A 13,644-nucleotide genomic window follows, 5' to 3' on the forward strand; every position below is an offset into this window, starting at 1 on the left:
AAAAAAAAAAAAAAAGAGAGAGAGAGAGGAGACCATATAATGGTGTTCAGGATAGGGCTCTACTTCTGCTGTAGTTTCTTATTCTTCACAGGCAGCCTATTTCTCCTTGTCAATTCTGAATTTGGGGACCTATCTGGACTGGCCCCTCTGTGAAAACTCCTTTCTTCTTGTGGAAGTCCATGGCTTTCTTATTGCTTGCCCTTGCGTAATGACAAGTGTTTGTTATTTTATTTTACTTTCCTATTAAGCTCTGAGATCTTTAAGGAAAGGGTTTATTATGTCTGATTTTTTTATTGTTTCTTTGGGGTAGTACTTAAAGGCATTGGCTTTAGGGTTGGTCTAACTGGGTTTGTGTTCTGACTCTGTCATTCACAGCTGTTAGACTTGGGCAACTTATTTCAACCCGAAACCTAAGCTTTCTTACCTTGACCCCTCTTTCTGCAGTTGAGAGTTTTATATTTTATTTTCTGTGTCACTCTCTTGTCTGTCTCTTGGTATTAATCACCTTATTAAATACCTTATGATTTGTATTTGTCTGTGTGTTTGCCTGCCTTCCCCGAAAACAAGGTACAGGAAGGCTCTACTGATTGTCTTACTCCATGTTATGTCCTCCCTTTCACTTTGAGTGAGTGGATTTCATATGAGTAAAATGCAAGTATTTGGAATATTTCATGTCTTATATAAATATATAAAAATAGCAGGAGATGTGCAATGATCGTTCATGACCATTGAACACAAAGAGATCTTTTGTTGTTGCTCTTAGTAACGATGAAAAAGAATATCTCTTCATGTGGTTTCTACTTTACTTTATCCTAGGCAGACCGGCTTTTATGCTTAATCTGCCTCCTTCACCTGTTTCTCTTGGAAGTCATATAGGCATTCTCTAATGTCTTTATATTTATGGTTTTAGTAACATTGATTTTTGTCAGGAGTAACTAGTAAATGATTATAAGATGTTTTGTGAATATAAATGTAAAAAATGAGTGCATTATTTTATAATAATGGATGGGACAAGAGGGAAGAAGGAGTTTTCAAAATCTGTCAGTGAATTTCAGCCCCCGAATGTGTGGTAGTTCCTGGAATGATGACAGTCAGTGCTGATTCCCAAGCCCATCTATTGCCTCTGTTGACTGGAAATACAAAACGACGGGTCCAAGTTTCCAAGAATATGTGTCTGTTCTTGAGGGAACACTAAAATTAACCCATATTCTATCCAAATTCATATAACCATTAATACTTTATAGCCATTAATTTACATATGATTTCCCTATGTTACCAAGAGTGCATGGTTCAATACATCTACTGCAGAAGGACTAACAGTTAAAAATGGGTCGAAATGTAAAAAAGAATCATCGCTCATCCCAGCCCAAGCAAAATGGTTCAGTTTTACCATTCCTAAATTTGATCTATGTTTACATCTGTTTACAAAATCTGAGCATTCCCTCCCCCCCACCCCACCAACCGAATGCTTCAGTGCTCTCTTCTAATAAAAAAATCAATATCTGCTGCCTGCACTCATGAGTGGCCCTATAATAATAAAGCAGAGTCCATGCAATTGAAAACAATAATTTCAGGAAAAAACTGATTAGGGCTGTGGCCAACCATAGTCTTTCTTAAAAATAGACGTGATGCAATATTAGGGATATATACTCCTTCTGATTTGATCATGCCATTTCTTAAGAAATCCTTAATTGTGGTTAAAAAACATCTTTACTAAAATGATATGTTTAATGGTCTTTCCCTTCACACAATTAATGATGCAGTTAATCTAAGGAATTGTAAATTAAGATGTTGTAACATCTCTGATTTAATTCACTTTTATAGTTCTTTTCGAGTCTCTTAATTTGATGAACATTTATCATATGGACATTTATGAAGGAGTCTGTGCATTCTAAACAATCGATTCTGTATCAATATGTGAAAATATTATATGATAAAAATGTCTTTCAGAAAGTATTTTCTAGAAGTACAATCCTCTATTTTATGATTTGTTTTGCTATCATTTTACTAATTTTTAGATTAAAAACTAAAGATACTTTAAATATGTGAGCTCTTTATACTTTTGCAAATGGATCGATTTCTTATGCAAAATAGTGAAAGTACAATTCATATTATTCACTCTTTTACTAATCTTTGATGCTTGCACTTTGATAAATAAATAGATCATCTAAGATTCAATAGGCCAATTGCAGCATATAATAGCTATTCAGAGGCAATTAAACTGCCTTTTTTCATGCCGGCATGTGAGCCGCCCTTTCACAACCTTCAACTTGATTCGTGGTGATTCAAAATTAACTTAAAAGTCTTGTTTGCTGACAGCTTAAAGCTTAATTGACTGAAAGCCAAATAGAGTGTGTTCTGTATTCAGCACTCAGGCTATTGATAAAGCCATGTGTAAATTGTGCCTGGTGAAAGACAGCGATTGGGCCTCCTGTTCTTGTATTAGTCCACAACTTAGCATTGCTGCACAGTCAGAATTGCTTTGTCGAGTCTTTTATCACACCAGGTTAACTCTCTCTGGAGTTGTTCCAGCAGCAGAGCGGTCAAGCATCGAGCTTCTACAATACTGTGGGGCCGGCTATAATTCTGTTACTTATTTGTGGCTTCATTTTTTTTTTCTTTAATATAGTATTGGCCTTTCATTTCTGAACAGAACCAGTGGTAGCATATTTCAGAAACCTACTGATTTTCTGTATTTATCACTTTTGGAACTGATAGGGTGTTTAAGGATTTCAAAAATATTTTAAGAAATATAAATATTATGGTATTGATTGATCTCTCTTATGAAAATTAAATCTAGTAATTTTGAACACTTAATTAGGATAAAGAATGCATGCTTAATAGCCTCCAGTGTAATGTAACTGTTACATCCCAATAACAACTAGATTGTCAGACGCTTTTAATACTTCTATTTAAAAAACAATTCAGTGATTTTTGAACCTTGTAGATATGTGAATTTCTTTTTTTAATTGATGTTTAAAAAATAAATGAGAGGAATTATTAATATCTCTAAATATGCTCTATAAAATTCAGAGTTACACTTTTTTTCCAAATAAGTTTAAATATTTCTAGTTGAATAAAAAGAAGAAAATTTTCGTGTAAATATACATTAACAAAGAGAAGAATTCAGAAGCAGCACTAAAATAATTTTTAAAAGCATTTTTATTATTGTTAGCTACTATGTTACATATCCTTGAACTCTTGATTATTTATTGGAATATTTTTATGATAATGATTTAATAACTTAAACATGTAAATTTACCATGTAATGTTGTAGTTTCAGCTTCTTGGATAAACTGAGTGGTATTTAAGTGTGTTTGTGATAAGTTCTCTCTTTTGTTTTTTATTTCTTACCTAAATTTTATACTATCAAGTTTTAAATTCAGCATAGCAGATCTGCATTTTCGAAAATTTTTCTCGTTTACATAGTATTGTCTACACTAAACAAATGTTTGAAATATCATAAAGCTTAAATTGCCTTGTTTTTTGCTCTGTTGTACCTATTTTATGATTTAGAATATGCAAATGAAAAATATATAATAAATTTGATAATCTTGATAGTTAAATACTGATAATGAAAATATGTGTTTTTTAATTGAAAATATCAATTTGATTACATTTTTTATATGTAATGGCATTGAAAATATAGTTTGTATGTTACACATTTGCATGTAGGAAATGTATTTTTATTTTAGTATCTTTTACTTTCTTTTTAGTTTAGCATAAGACTTGGAATTGGATATTGCTGTATCTCTTATTGATATTCTGGTAACCATGGCTATCTAATTTTACCTGCCTTCCAATTGATTTCCAATAAAAACCTAGTCTATTCATAAAGAATCAGGATAAGTTGCAACTTAGTTTCAAAATGACTATAATTTAAAATAGTGTGTTACTCCTATATGCTTTCCAATAAAATAGTAATCATGCTTCAAAATGTAAAATCCAGAAGAGTACCGGTTTTATTGAAGTTTCACCTATACCCAGTGAGATTGGAGAGTCAAGAATGAATTGCTTTTATTGATCATGTTTTTGTATTAACAGTTAATCTAACATATCTTTAAAGGCATGAATTATTTGAAAACAACGTTTTGTTTCTTTTCATAACGTAGTTGTTTACTATGTACAAAACAAGTGCTAGAGAGGGCAAATGAAATCTCTTATTTTTACCTTTAAAAAAGGATTCTTAAATTTAATTATTAGGATACATAATAAATCACTTTCATTTTAAATTAGTTAAACAGTTGTAATGATGAGGAAAAAATATTTTTTTAAATTTAGGAAAGACGGTATAAATATTGACTCCGTGGTCAGTAAGTCATTAGCAGTAAGAGATTTATGTATAGGATCCGAAAAGGATGAAAGCATTTCATCAGTGTTGTTTCGTAGATTAAAAAAATGAGAATTTGCCTGAGGTTCTGAAAGAATTTACTTTCATAGGGAGGACAAGACCAGAGCCGGGTTCAGTGGTGCAATTTTCATAAATTTTACATTTTTGGAAAGTGAGTGCATTTTCTGGCAAATTATTATAATTGTAAAGCTTTATATTTTTACTGGAAGAGTGTGTTTTCAAAACTGGTGAGATTCAAGGCTATTCTAGGAAGGTGACTATATTTAATAGTTAATGCTAACTTTGGCTATTCTCCTTTTCTCTTGTTCTATATCTATATTATGCTCTTATATAGGTAGATGAGTTTTAGTCTTAGTATTTCTTTTAATTTTTTTCCAAAAATGTTTTCTATATTATAATAAGTAGACTAGTGCTTTTCTTTTTCATTAATTATTTGATCAATGCAGTGCACCTATTGATGTACCTTACCAAGTAACAAGGAATGGCTATTTTATTTTCCATAATGTGTTGAAAGTTCTAAAACTCTCAATGTTACAAGTAAGGGACATCTCGACCATTAAAAATTGTCTATGAAGAGATTTGGTTTTATATTACTGTATTAATTTCTGAGTCTTAAAATGTTTTATAAATTGAAATATAATACCGAGATACTGTATTTACCAAGCAGCCAAGTAATACTTTACTTGTTCATATCTTAGTAATTGAAACTTTATGTGGGGGTGTTGACAGAAAAATGGAAAAGTCATAGAGCAAATGGACTGGTAAGAATATTAGAAAGCTTCCAAAAATTATTGTTTATATAATGTCTATTTGGAATTTTAAAGTACCTAATAATTAAAAGAATACTTTAACTTTGTATTTAATTATCTAAATACCCTTGGGACGATATCAAAAGGCATCCAATAACATAAAATGTTTATATAATGTCATGACTCTCATTTAGGTTGAAATCTATAATAAATAAATTAAAAGTGATAAGTTGTAAAACTGTAGATGAGATCATAAGTATCTGCTCATATATTTTTATTTGAGCTTTTAAAAATGAAGAACCAAATTAATGTCTTGCAGAAATGACATTTTCATTAATATTGGCTTGAAATTGAGAGGATTAGTGTAATAGCATACAAGAATTAATTTTTTCTAAGTAAAAGGAAGATTATCATGACCATATAATTTATGAACATTGTTCAATAACATTACTAAATACAGACCATTCTGTGTTATTTTCTCTATCTCTCAGGTATTTCAAATAAGAAAAACATACATCTTAATTTTCTCTTTCAACTTCATATCTAACATAATGTAGGTCCATTATGATAGATATCCAGTAATTGAGATGATCGTATAGTGAACTGAAATATGAATAGTATTGGTAAAGGAAACATTATTTTAAAATGCATCAAAACGAAGGCCAAAATTACCTCCTGATGAATTCTCTATCAGGATTAGCTTAATTTTATTTGACTTAATATATGATACTGAATAATATATGATGCTGAATGGTAAGAAAGACACTGAGTTTTATTTGGATAGATAGGCTAGGAAAGAGTTGATCGTTGCTCTGTGAGGTTATGCTGCGTTATCCAAATGAGACTGATCATTACATCGATATCCTTTTTACTAATCATTTGTATCCATTGCACTCTAATCCAGTGATAAATATGTATTAATATTTTGGAATATTTATTTTGATGAGACAATGCACGGTTAAACAGAGTGATTGAAGCATCTCTAAGTGCTAATGAGTACTTACTTGGTAGTCTATACTAATGCCTTAGTGGATGCTGAACAAGTTTAGATGTTAAGCTTTTTAGGAAGAGTGAATGATGGCTAATGATTATTTAATGACAGATCTCTGGACTGAAAGGCATTTAGCACTCAAAGTATACTGCAAAGCCTATTTCTCAAAGCTTCAGACAGGTTTATTTGGTCTCACCTTGAATAGAACAGTGCTGTATTGATTTCATTGGTGTGGATTTAAACACACTATCGGCTTAGAATAGCACCAGTATGCAGTAGAAAATGATTGTCTTAACCCTTATAGTGACTCTTAGCTATTCCTGATATTATGAAGTGAACTTTGGAAATGATTGTGAATTTATTTACAGTATTTGGAGTTCGGCATGTGATTTTGGAAAAATACTTGTGCATGTATGCGTCTGGTAGACATTAACGTACAGGAAGGTATATATAGAAGTAATTAATATTTTAACTCATATTTTGAATTAGTCTTTTTCACCATGTAGTGTATTACAAGAAATTTTTCTCCTGTCAAAATTGTTGAAGTTTCTGTGGATAACACACTGATTTTATAGCTCTGTTAAACTATCTAAGTATTTGGTCTCTGAAGAGTAATGATGTTTATGTTCAATGACTTTATAAGCTTGATAAAATATCTCCCCCAAATTTTGTACAAATTTTAGATAGCTCAGTAGGAAAAAATACTATAATATTATTAGATAAATAAGACCAAAACTTATTGGGTCGTCAGAAAAGTTATGACATATTTTTCTATGCAAAGATGCATCATGACTTTTCTGACGACCCAATATTTTAAGACTTAAAAAATTACTAATTTATTTGCTCTTCAGTTTTTTGAGAAATATTTTAAATCATATAGGATGCGAAGACACCTACTAGAGATTCAGACATGGTGTCAGACATTAACAAATCTCTATGCAACAAACTCTGAAACATTGACAGCAAGGATTTCTAGAGATTGATCTGGAATGATATTGCCAGCAATGCCCACACCCTTTGTGCCCTTCACCTTGTCTCTTGAACATATAACCAACTTAACCTTCCTTATCTATAAAATATGGATATTAATTTAGGTAGAACAACCTCCCCCTTTTTTCCCCCCTAAAATTCTTTCAAAACAGTCATCATGTCTTGCACCTAGGAAATGTTTTATGTATTCTTCTTCTGATTTGTTTTCTTTTCCTTTGAAAAGATACTTAAGGTATTTCTGTTTTTGTAAAAGAATTTGGAAAGTGATTATGGTTGCATATAATTATCACTACAACAAATTCAATATGGGTAGATGTGTGAAGTACTTTAAGTAGGCTGATGGCATTTGTATGGACCTAATGTAATGTTTTAAAAATTATTTAAGAGATGGATTTCAATTTTTTTCTGCTGGTGTTTTTCAAATGAGTATCCTTTTTTTAAACATATTTTGAGAGGTTTTTTTTTTTTTTTCCTGTTGGTAAATTATGTTTCTTATTATTTAAGTATTTTGTGGGAATAAAAATATTATAGTGTCAGAGAAATTACTCATTTTTTCTTTTGTTAATAAGAGAAATAAGTTATATTTGAAAGAGATTACAGGCACTTAATAAATTCTTGCTTTAGATTGTTTTTAATCCTCCTGTGTTCAACTCTTATTTGGCAATGACATCAGTCATCCTTTGGAGTGATGGTAGTAAGAGTTCTCAGGAAATTCTATGCTATCTTCATTTTATGTTCCTTTTTGTTTCCTGCCAAAAAGTCTCAGAGCAGTTAAGTACAATAAGAACAATAGGTTTTTACATATGGAATTATCTATGAATATTTTGAGCTTAATAAAAGATTAAGATAACAGCATTAGAAAACTGTCTCTTTTACAACTTCTAAGTAATGTAATGATTTGAGGAAATGTTTATTTTTTTAAATCAGGTAGCAGAAACAGTTTTAAAACTAGTCTTTCAAAATAGCACTGCATCTTACAAACCTTATATTACTACGTACTTGTATAGGCTAAGATGATCAGCTTTTCTCTTAGTGTTCATTTCAGGATGGTAGCTTTTCCAAATCTGTAGTCATAACAGATCAATGAGTTGGATATCCAATATTTCTAAGTGTATATGCTAACTTAAACATTGAAAAGACTGTAAAATTCAAGGTCCAAAGGCTGTATTAGTTTCATACATCCAAATAAGCAACTCCGGCTCAAAATCTAAAAGGAATCACCTATTTAATAGGAAATCATATGAGATAGTTAGATGAAAGAGAATATTAGTACATTTTAATATGCATGTAGCTTATTTGAGAAGGCATATAGTGAAAGGAATCCTATATACAGAAAAGGGGTTTGTGAAGCAAAAATTTTCCAAATGACAACTTGAGTTACTTTGGTAGACTAGTTATCACCATTATAAAATAAGGAAATGTAAAATAATTTTAAAATCATGTAATAATCTTATAGGCACCTGAATAATTTGTCTACATGTAGCTTGAACATGCTAAAACTACAAGCAGAATAAGATCAGAAATTATAATTCTGAGTGAATATCTAAGAACAATTTAAGCTTTTAATTTCTTCAAGATTTATGAACTTACTTAGGAATCTCTGGAAAATGGGCATTAGCCACTTACCAGCTACTTTATTTATTTATTTGTTTGTTTGTTTGTTTGTTTGTTTATTTGTTTATTTATTTATTTATCTAAGTTGTGGACTAACAATGAGTAAATATTTAACAGTTTGAGGTCATGGTTTACTTTTTCAGTGACTTTTAGACTTTTAGCATGAATGCTTTAGTTTACTGGTACTTGTTTGCTTTGTACTTTTTCAAGGGTTTACTGCCTTCATCATCTATTAATGACATAAATACATTTTAACTCCAAATTGCTTTTGACCTTATTTCTCCTTTACATTTATTTACTTCTTTCTCTTATTTCTCCTTTAATTTAATTTTTTACATTTCTCCTTTAGATTTCTTATTTAGTTCTTAGTACAGTCATACCAAGTATTAATCTTTTAAAGTGTTAATAATTCACAGAATGCTTCCCAAATAAATAAGAAAGAAAAAGATAAAATCTCACATATCTTTTATTTGTGAACTGAGTAATTAAAAGTCTTTACTTATAAAACTTTGTGGTGAGTTTAAGCATCACAATTTTTTTTCCAGATCTGCTATTACTATGAAAATATGGTCATTAATTTCCAAGATATTATGTTGCCCCTAATTATGCTTCATTATTTCTGTTATAAATGCTTTTTAAAATTATTTATTTATTATTATTATTCAATTTGACCAGAAAAAGGAGACAAAGAGAAGGAGAGTGAGAAAGAAAGCCGCCAAGTCCATGAGTTGAACCACAGTCAACCATGTGGGAATCCGGCGCCTTAACCACCATGCAACCTGCCGGTCCTCATTATTTCTATTTAACACTTCACTTATGGTGAAGGAAAAAAAAATGTGAAATAAGGTAATTATTTTTCTAAATTGTAGATAGCATTATAAGGAATCTGCTGAGAAAAAAATAAAAGCCAGAAATCACTTAGAAGTTCTAATTTACTTCAAAAACAGAAGTTTTGAAAAAGGTAATTTTTAGTCACATGCTATTGTTTTATTATTGTGATCAAATGTATAGTAATTCAGAAAAATGAATGCTCCAAATATTCCATATAAATGGATAGATGTACTGATTAACTCCTCAGAGGTAGTGCAAAGGAGTTATCCCTTTTGATTTTAGTTTTATTTCACTGAGTTTTATAGACATAATTACCTAGGAGGAAATTTTTAAAAAATGAATCCAATAAATGATTTGTCATTTTATGAATAAAATTGACTTCAGATATAATAGTTTCTCATTGTACTATAACACACAGGTATAAGATCTTCATAAAATTCATTCTAATCATCCAACAAATGTTCAGGTTCATGTGTCCTGTTTGATCTTTTATAGAAACACCATGTCTGCTCCCATGTTTTTATAAGTAAATGTTTCCACAGGTATTTTTCTAAACAATAGCTGTATGAGAAAATATTAGGAGAATGGTTTGCTGTGTTTTCAGAGACATATAATTTTACAAGGTACTACTAACACTGTGTTCTGAAATACTCCTTTCCTCGTGAAAAATCTGATGTTAGTCTTTTTAAGGTTAAAATTTGTACAGCTTTTAAAACTTGCCATGTTTCAGACTCATCTTTGGAGGGTAAAATGTGACCAAGAATTGAAGGTTTTTGGAGATAATTATTATCTACGAGATTTCATAAATGTCTTAGATTTTTGAAATTTTTTAAATCTCTTTTTTTCTTCCAAACTGAGAATGCTTTTACTAAAAGTAAAGGCAAAGAAACAAAATGATTTTTCAAGAGAAAGACAATAAAAAGTTAGCTAATGTTGGATGGTGAAAAAAACAGGTATAAAATTGTATTTGTGTTAGGAATCAGAAATTGTTACATGAAAACCTGAAAAATCATATAAGCTTGCTGTCAAAGTTCAAGATGTCTAATTATCAAAATAATTGACATACCTTCCAGGTAAGGATGACAACTTGTTTTTTTCTTTTTCAAAGGCAGTCATTTTCTTTGAAATACCATGTTTTCCTTTACTCTAATTTCGTGGGAAATGGTTCTCTGTATTTTGTCAAACGTACACATACGTATTACACGTATGTGCAAAATGCATTATCTCAGAATGGCTTAATCAGCAGCAGCAGATAAAAATACGCATTTGTAGAACCTACCGTGTTCCAGCAGGGGGCTACCGTGCATGCATACAAATTAATAGCATGTTTGTTTACTTCAGTATCCAGTGATGGAGGGCGGGGATAAGTGCAGCAGCAGCAACAGCACTGACGAAAGTAAAAGCCTCATTGATTTGGGGAGCCGGGTTCTCTGTCAGTAAATGTGAAGAAAACTCAGGCAGATATGTCACAAAGCAGCCAAAACATTTCTACTGCAGTGGGGAAACTATGCTGCTAGTGTTCCGCACACACACTAGCTTTGGTAGTAATCTGAAAGTTTGGTAGTTGTGTTGGAGTGCCCCGTCATGGTAGTTTTTAATCCATTCATCTATTTTTCTTTGGAGGTAGAGAAGAAGTTGCAGCAACCTTGCATGCTATATTTTATTTACTTCTGATGCACAGGTAGAAAAGTACATATTGGCCATATAACCATCTGCAATTGAATTACTTTTTTTATATCATCAAAGTGTATTTGTCAAGTTTGGTGAAAATTGCAGAGCTAAATTATGCCACCAAGTAATACGAAATATTTATATAAAGGAACTTGGTTTGGATAAAGGAGCTTCATTATATGTGCTTACAATGACATAGAGCCACAGAGCTTCCCCATGAGCCTCTGAAATATGATTCACCACCAGGACGACAAGGTCTTTAGGTCCTTTCTCACATGCTGGGTCATCTCCTACCTATGCTTTTATGTGTCCCCATTTCACAAATTCATCTTTGAAATATTTGACTAGAATTGTGGTACATGAAATAAGCTGAAATTTAATTAGAATTCTGTAATATTTCAAACTCTTTTGATGCCAGTAATTTTTTTTTTTTTTTTTTTTTTTTTTTTTACGCTTTTGCCATAAGGTGTTTTGGCTAGCCAGAGAGAGAGAGAGAATGAGAGGGAAAGTGATAAATCACCGCCAGGGGATGGCCATGCCACAATCCCTTTTCATTCATTCTCCTCCTGGGATTCTGGGCATGCACATATGTGCACCCACCATGATTTTCAAGCCACCGAGTCCAAGACTTGAACCACAGTCACCCTTGTGAGAATCCAGTACCTTAACCACCATGCCACCTGTTCACCCCAACCAGATTGTTTCTAAAATGAATTAATATTAAATGCTTTTACTTCTTTTAAAGACTTTTCCCCATTGTTAACAAGCTTGCTTAGAGGACTACTCTTATATATCTGGTAAAAATTAACATTTTAATGACATTGCACTTTATTAATCTTAAGTAATTCTGAGACTAGCAAGTTGTTTGGAAAGTGTTTGGATCAAATATATGTGGCACCAATTCATTTACATAATGAAAAAGACACTGAGGGCATTTTTCTCATTAGTTTTTTTTTTTTTTAAGTTTTTGCCATAGGGCATGTGCATTCTCCTGAGAGACAGAGTCATTGAGAGGGAAAACAAGAAATCACCCCCCACCCCCAAAATGATGGCCGTGTTTCAATACCTTCTCCGCCATTCTCCTCTTGGGATTTTGGGGACATACATAGACACACCTGATGTGATTTTCAAGGCACTGAAAATCTAGTCCAGGACTAGACCTGTGATCAGTCATATGGAAGTCTAGCATCTTAACCACCACTCTACCTTCTGGTTCCTGGGCAATACATTTTAAAATCTCAAGAATGTAGTTCTAGCTCACATAGGGTATAATGTCTTGGTACACTCACTGAGAATTTTATTTAAGTATATAATTATATGTAACGTATATATGAATTTTTACAGTTAACATATTTAAATGACAGCATTTAGCGATTGTTGAAAAGGTCGATCTTGCCAGGCATGGTGGTATTTGCTTGTAATACTAGGTACTCTGAAAGCCACGGCAAGGTTTGTGGGCAGTCTGGTCAACATAGCAAGACTGTCTCTCTCTCTCTTTTTTTTTTTTTTAAAGCACATCTTAAAAATAAATTAGGCTAGGCAGGCGGCGTGGTGACCTCACATGTGGCAGCTGGACCTCACCTGGCTGACTGTGTGCTGTGTGGTTCAAGTCCAGGACCAGTGGCATGAAAAACATGCCAGGCCTGTGTGTGTGCCCTAAATCCCTTCATGATAAGGAATTTCTCACTCTCTTTCTCTCTCTCTCCAGTGAGTGCACATGTCTTATAGCAACCAGTCAATCAATCAATCATCAATATTCCATAATGCAGCCAAGTATATTAATTCAGATAGTAGTGAGTCAGGGGGAAGTCTAAGTTATTTTGGTTCAAGTATATCTAAAAAGCAATTTTAAGTCAACTTTCTTTTAAAGATCTAGTTTAAAATGTATTTTGATTGGACAGATGTCACTGACCTGTATTATTGGATTCTTGGAAAAGTCCTGGCATATTTTTCTATGCAAAAATGCATCATGACTTTTCTGACAGCCCTATATTTTAAATTCATCTTTACTTAGTATACAATTTTATGTGCTTTAATTTTTTTTTTAAGCTTACTAATCATGAAAGACAGTGATAGAAAGATGAGCACCTTCCACAGGGTCTTAGGTAATGCTCCCAATACTTCTCAGACAGCCAGGGTCATCAGTATGTACCCAGGGTGTACAGGTCGACCAGGGAACCCAAACCACAATCTTCTATATGGATCCAGTATCCTCTGTGCAGTGTTAACCATCATGCCATGGTTTTCATAGTTAGTGTCTGCTGATAATGACACATCAAATTTAAAATATCCTTGGTGCTGAGAAAAGAGAAATAGATAAAAATGAAAAACTTAAAAGATTTTACTGGCCTGAAAATCAAAATCTTTTATAGCTTTATTGACTAATATTTGTAGAACTTTGAATCATGTCATAAGATTAATCTAACTGTATGCTGACACACGAGTCA

The 13,644-nt window shown here is 32.0% G+C and overlaps 1 protein-coding gene across 5 annotated transcripts in view; it reads left to right on the forward strand.

Moving 5' to 3' along the window:
* Window positions 1–13,644, forward strand: part of WDR7 (WD repeat domain 7) — a 409,927-nt gene that overhangs the window by 210,347 nt on the left and 185,936 nt on the right. The gene's annotated exons all lie outside the window — the stretch shown is intronic.

Source organism: Tupaia chinensis, unplaced genomic scaffold, assembly GCF_000334495.1.
Source record: "Tupaia chinensis unplaced genomic scaffold, TupChi_1.0 Scaffold000012_1, whole genome shotgun sequence".
Classification (NCBI taxonomy): Eukaryota; Metazoa; Chordata; class Mammalia; order Scandentia; family Tupaiidae; genus Tupaia; species Tupaia belangeri.